The 5,241-nt window shown below is 37.8% G+C and overlaps 1 long non-coding RNA gene across 1 annotated transcript in view; it reads left to right on the top strand.

Annotated features, from left to right (window-relative positions):
- Positions 1–781: 781 nt before the first annotated feature.
- The window catches only part of LOC103466860 (uncharacterized), an 11,740-nt gene continuing 7,280 nt past the window's right edge, over positions 782–5,241 (top strand). The window contains exon 1 of the long non-coding RNA XR_533994.1: positions 782–823. This is a non-coding gene — a long non-coding RNA (uncharacterized LOC103466860). The remainder of the gene's footprint in view (positions 824–5,241) is intronic.

The following is a 5,241-nucleotide window of genomic DNA, read 5'->3' as shown; positions in this document are numbered from 1 at the left end:
AATATATATCATTAAAATGAAGCAATGATTGAAATGAGTGAGAAAGACCATGTATGTTACCAGATTTGTATACCCAATGTATAAAAAGACATAATCCTTTTCTTTAAAGATTAAAGAAAAAACATTTTTCTTTAATCTCTTTTCACTAATTTAATGTCACATTAAATCAATGTCATCTAATTTAAAGTCACTACATTAAATTAGACTAAACTTACCTGTTTTAGGTTACTTAAGATTACCACACTTATTTTTATTTTCTAAGTARAAAATAAATGAGAGAAGGAAGGTTATATTGCCTTTTTAAAATTCATTTAAACAATCTGGGAAATCCCAGATGATGTAGTAGTGATGTAGATAGTTCTCAACATTTAATCTCAATGAATCAAAACTAGTGGATGCATCGGAAGGTAACACTTCAATACACTGCTTTCATTTCACATCACAGTATATTTCTARTATTGAAATTATTACTATTACTATTATCGTCATAGTAACAAAAACAGACAAATTTTAACAGTTTACTACAATATAAACAGTTGTTTTTTTAAATCACAACAGTCCTTTCCAATTCAAATCRCTAAAAGCTTGACATGATTTTTAGACATTCAGAATATAATTTCTATCGCCTTTGACCATAATCTGTCTAGCACTCACACCCGGTCCTGTAAAATTAAAATGGTGTGTATGACTGCGTAACCATTCATGAGGAATGACAACCGTGTGAGAGAATGGTTTATTCGCACATCTTTATTCTTTTTTTAAAAGATTCCCATTGTTGTGGAAYGGCACTGCTCTTTCATGATGGGAATGCCGAAGCTCCTTGGTGAGAGCAGATTTGCAGATTGACTTGTTTCAGGCCCCTTTGCAGCTGTCATGTTCTTTATTATGCTAATCATGTACGACTGAATGGATGTTAATTAGCATGCATGGTTTTTGGTAAAGATGTGCATCAATCTAGGACAGTTACATCTGTGTAATATTTGCCAGTCAAAGTAAAAGTTATTTAATTATAGAAAGCAGAAATAGCATTTGTGGAAGTGTTTTGAAATGTTTTCTTTGTGATTTCAGATTACTTGTTATGCATGTGTGCGTGCGTGCGTGTGCCTGTATGTGTGTGTGTGCGTGTGCCTGTGTGCGTGTGTGCGTGGGTGTGTGCGTGTGTGTGTGTGCGTGTGTGTGGGAGTGTATGTGTGTGTGTGCGTGTRTGTGTGTGTGTGTGTACATACATATATGCATGTGTGTGTCTGAGCTCAATGTTTTTCCTTGCAGCCTGCTTGTGTGTACATGTGCTGGAATCTAGGCCATCCCTTGTGGCTTTGTGTCTGAGAGGCAGATCGGTCTATATATGAGGGGCACATGGGCGTGTTTCTGTTTGGGGGGCATGCACAGATGGAGGGAAAGGGGGGCAACTTAATTTTCCTCTATGGYTGTATGTACATAAAACATAAAAAGAAAAACAGAGAGAKGATTTYGCTGTCTTGGAGTGTTTCCAACAACAGAAAGAGGAGACAGTCTGACTGAAACACACGCATACACACACTTTCTCTGCAGCTCTCTTTTCCTTCACCAGCTTTCTTCCTAGAACTATGAATCTCTCCATCTTGCTCCAAAGCCCACGACTCCAAAACCACCACCTTCTCTCCCACTCGCTGGGTGAGTCGAGGAAACAGCTGGAAAAGCAAATAGTTGCAAGCAGGCCCGAGTTCTCCATGGCCCGCTCGCTGGCTCTCAAACATGACTGCATTTCAGTGGGAATGAATGCAGTCCTCACACTGAATCTCTCTGCTGCATGCAAACATCAGGAAAACCAGAGCACCAGCACAAACCGGAGAGAAACTCCTGAAAAATCCATGTCTGTTTTGACCTGGATAGATGTTCAAAAAAGGGTTGAAATAAAGTGTTAAAATACAGAGCAGCATTTGACAAATATAGTTTTGAATCACAGTCACATGTGCAGCTGATAGTTACTACAGTGTTGTCTGCATGTGCATTGCAGAGGATGCACACAGAAGGGTAATTAAATAACCAATCCATTACCTGGCAGAAAGGTGCAAAAACTGAATATTTTTTTAATACAAACTCTACCACATTTTAACAAAATTTAGTATGATAAACCAACAACAAAAAAGATTTTGTAGTTGTAAAATGGAATAAAAATCATATATCCTGAAAAGTGCACCCGCTAAGCTAATTCTTGTAAGACACATTTGGCTGCAAATCTTTTGGGGGAATGTCTCTGCCAGGTTTATGCAAGTAGAGACTAAATTTCCCCCATTCTTCTTGTTGATWTTATGGACAACCCTGAGCATCTTCTTCATGAGACTGTTAGAAAGTCAAAGGGTCTTCAGTTAGAGGCTTCTTCCAATTCACTGTAGTTCCATTTTGGTTTCACCTTACCAAAGCTCAGAACAGATGGGCAGTTATCATACTGTTTAACAATCCATCCATCCATCCATCCATTTTCTTGCACCCTTGTCCCCTAATGGGGTCGGGAGGGTTGCCGGTGCCCATCTCCAGCTAACGTTTTGGGCGAGAGGCGGGGTACACCCTGCACAGGTCGCCAGTCTGTCGCAGGGCCTGTTTAACAATATTATACAATTTTTTTTTTACCATTCTAAGAATTATGTTAATCTACGTAATAATATTTGTAACTTCAAATACTAAAATTATTGTTGGTTTCATTACTTTTATGATTTTCTCGCCATCTGTTGGTTTCACAAAGGCAGCAATAAATGTCAGTATCTGAAAGGGGCGGTGTTATATATTTTCCAGGCACTATGCTGCCCTCAGTAGTTATAAAAATGCTATATATATCAAGTATGACTTAAAAGAAATTTTACTTCCTAATTCAACGCCTTGAAATTGGGCCTCTGTCTTTTTAAGAAGCTTCTGCTCTTTSTGGAACTCCACCATGTTGTTGATGATGAAGTCATCACAAAATCGCTCCTCTGCTAAGCCTTTAAAAACGTTTTTACCAGCGTTGCTCTGAGAAGTTGCTCATGTAATGTTTGCTAATTGCTGCTAGCTATTCTGAAGGAGCTGAGTGGGTCAATTGCTCTGTGAGGTTCTTGTAGGCTTGGAAACTTGGAAACTGCAGCTCAGTGGAGGAGGTGCTTCCGGTTAAAGTCTTTCTCAAGTAACCATGGAAGCATCAGTAATATTATGTTAAAGTCGATTTAACATAATATTGCCCCTATAAAAAAAAAATCTGATCATTATGTGCAGTTTATGATGCAATTGCACTTAATGTAACTTGCGTCCTGACTTAGCCTATTTATTTATTGGAAAATGTTTTATTGCTGTTGTGTCTGTTCTTTGACTCCAGGAGTTCACATTCTTATTTTTGCATCTGTTGCAAAAATGAGTCCATAATTTTGAGGATTCTGATGCTGTTTCATTGGATTTTACTGAATTCAAATTTACATTTTATTTGCAAAAATAGTTTAAAGCCGCATATTATTTTCCTGTCATGTGTGTGCACTTTGTCTGGTCCATCACATGAAATTTCAACTGACAAAGCTTTTGGTTGAARCCTGACAATTTGTCAAAAATAAAAAATAAAACATCAAGAACTCTGCAGGTGGGGGCAGTGTAGAAGATAAGACTTCCCTGGAGTCCATTTAAAGCAGTGATCATCTGAGTAGGGAAGTAGAGTAGAAAAGTGCTGTTTTTGCTGGAAAAGGAAGCAGTGGGCGAATGTGGCTTGTAGTCCGCTGCACTTTCAGTGGTCGAGAAAGTTTGTGAAGTGCTGTTAAAAAGAAAGCCTCCTAGCATTCCAACATCAATAAACTTGACCAATGTTCAAAAATGCCGCTGCATTCTTTCCACTCAGAAAGCAGGAATTTAGAAAGTGGGGCAAACCATGTACTGCATAGGAGAAGTGTAGCAGCACTGATTAATGGACATCATAATTATATATTTGGTTGGAAAAAAACTCAGGTAAATGTTGCCTATGTGAGCTGATTGAGGCTTGACMGTAAAGTCCTTGAAGTGCCAGCATGCATTCTCTGCTATTTAAGACTTGTGGCGTTTACAGCAAACTCCAAGAGAAGTTGCATTAGGGTTTCTGTGTAAATAGTTAAAAAGCAATAAATCACAAGTCCTTTGAAAGTCCCACGATTAATTGAATCACTATTCCATCAAAAGAAAATCATTAAGAGTTAAAGAATCTGTACACCCTGGAGAAATGGCTTCAATCCAGGAGCAAATTGACGTGATCTTCGAACATTTCGTGCTGCTCTGCGTTTCTGCAGTGGAAATCACAGAGTAATCTGAAAACCACCGGGTTTCAGATGTTTTTCACAATTGGACCGTCAGCTGACCTCAGCCACAGCTTAAATCGCTTCATTGATCAGCTGTTTCTTTTCTAAACACTCATTCACCAGGTAGGCAGGCAAAAGATGTAACAACAAACTGTAAAAAAAAATACCCCAAATCTGTTGGGATCTGGGTTGTTTCGGTTCTTTTTTGGTTTGTTTTGGCTTTTGTTTTCCTTCCTATTGCTCGCCATCACCACCAGATGGCACCGTGGAGGCAAGGTCTGGAGTACTGGAGTGCTGACGTCACCGTCACGCTGGTTCCCAATCTGTTCGTCAGAGGGGCTTCAAGAGACGAGGACTGTCAGCATACCAACGCTTGAGTGTTAGCCAGTTATGGTAGCTCTGAGCCCTCCTGAGTAGTGATGGGCAAATGAAACCTCATGAAGCAATGAAGCTTTCCAACCCTTTGCTTTGCAAAAAGGTTCATTACTCAATGCTTCATTCATTGCTCACTAGTGACATCTGCTGGTGAAACTGTAACAGCCTTGTCACTCAGTTGGATCATACTTTCAAAAACTACTAAATGCAATATTGTCACAAATTTTCACAAACTTGTTTATGTTTTGTAACAGGAGAATCAATGAAACCATGTATAATTGTCATATGTTTTAATTATTAAAATTATTTGTAGCCAATATAATCCTGGTATATGTTGAACATCAGCGGTTGTGTTGGGGTTTCTTTTATGTCATACATGAATCAGGCTTATGGAGAGCCATTTCAGCCAAAAATAAATAAATAAATAAATGGGTGAAATAAATAAAAAAATGAGTAAAATAAATCAAAAAATGAAGAAAATTAGTGAAATAAAAAATTTGTTAAATAAATAATTTAGCTTTTTCATTAACCCAATTTTTTATTTATTTACTTTTCATATGATCAATTTCTCAATTTCCTTTTTTTTCATTTATCTATTTTTCAT

Source organism: Poecilia reticulata, linkage group LG7 (assembly GCF_000633615.1).
Source record: "Poecilia reticulata strain Guanapo linkage group LG7, Guppy_female_1.0+MT, whole genome shotgun sequence".
Lineage (NCBI taxonomy): Eukaryota > Metazoa > Chordata > Actinopteri > Cyprinodontiformes > Poeciliidae > Poecilia > Poecilia reticulata.
The sequence above is the reverse complement of the archived record's forward strand: the minus strand, read 5'-3'. Positions and strand labels throughout refer to the sequence as shown.